This window comes from Eurypyga helias, unplaced genomic scaffold (assembly GCF_000690775.1).
Source record: "Eurypyga helias isolate BGI_N326 unplaced genomic scaffold, ASM69077v1 scaffold6868, whole genome shotgun sequence".
Lineage (NCBI taxonomy): Eukaryota > Metazoa > Chordata > Aves > Eurypygiformes > Eurypygidae > Eurypyga > Eurypyga helias.
The window spans coordinates 33,944-34,525 of NW_010264904.1; the positions used below are offsets into that span (position 1 = coordinate 33,944).

General features: G+C 40.7%; 1 protein-coding gene across 1 annotated transcript in view; it reads left to right on the top strand.

Moving 5' to 3' along the window:
• Positions 1-582, top strand: part of LOC104513239 (lipopolysaccharide-responsive and beige-like anchor protein) — a 59,153-nt gene that overhangs the window by 25,135 nt on the left and 33,436 nt on the right. The gene's annotated exons all lie outside the window — the stretch shown is intronic.

Sequence of the window (582 nt, forward strand, 5' to 3'; positions counted from 1 at the left end):
TCATTTTCCAGTTGCACAAGAAGAGCCTCTTTTTGATGTGGAGTTTTTTGAGGGTCTTCTCCACACTGTGTGTGTTGATCTGCATGGGTTTTTTTGGGGGGGTTATTTGCTATGATTTTGTCATACAGAACACTTTACTGTGCTTTTACAATGTGTTGTTATTACTCTTTAAGTGGTCCCTACAGCAGTCAAGGCCCTGTTACGTGCTACCTGCAGAGCAAGTGGCAGTACCTTGCTAAATTTTTGCTACCCATATGGACAAGACAGTATCAACATTTTAAACTCAGTGAAAGCATAAATAAATTAAAGAAATTATATAGAGTAAATGGAATAAGCCCAAGGTTTAGGGGATAGCTGGACCATGATAATGGAAGTAAGTTAAAAAACAGAGTAAAGAACCACGCAAGACCAGGATAGAGGCACTTCCAGGGGACCTCCTGGAATGGAAATAGTGGTGCTCTGAGCAGTCAGCAGAAAAATCCAGGCCCAGGAGAACTTAACATGCCTGGGATGGAGGTCAGGTTCTCTCGGGAACAAAGCATATTAGAATATAGTGTAGGATTTTCATGATACATATCTATA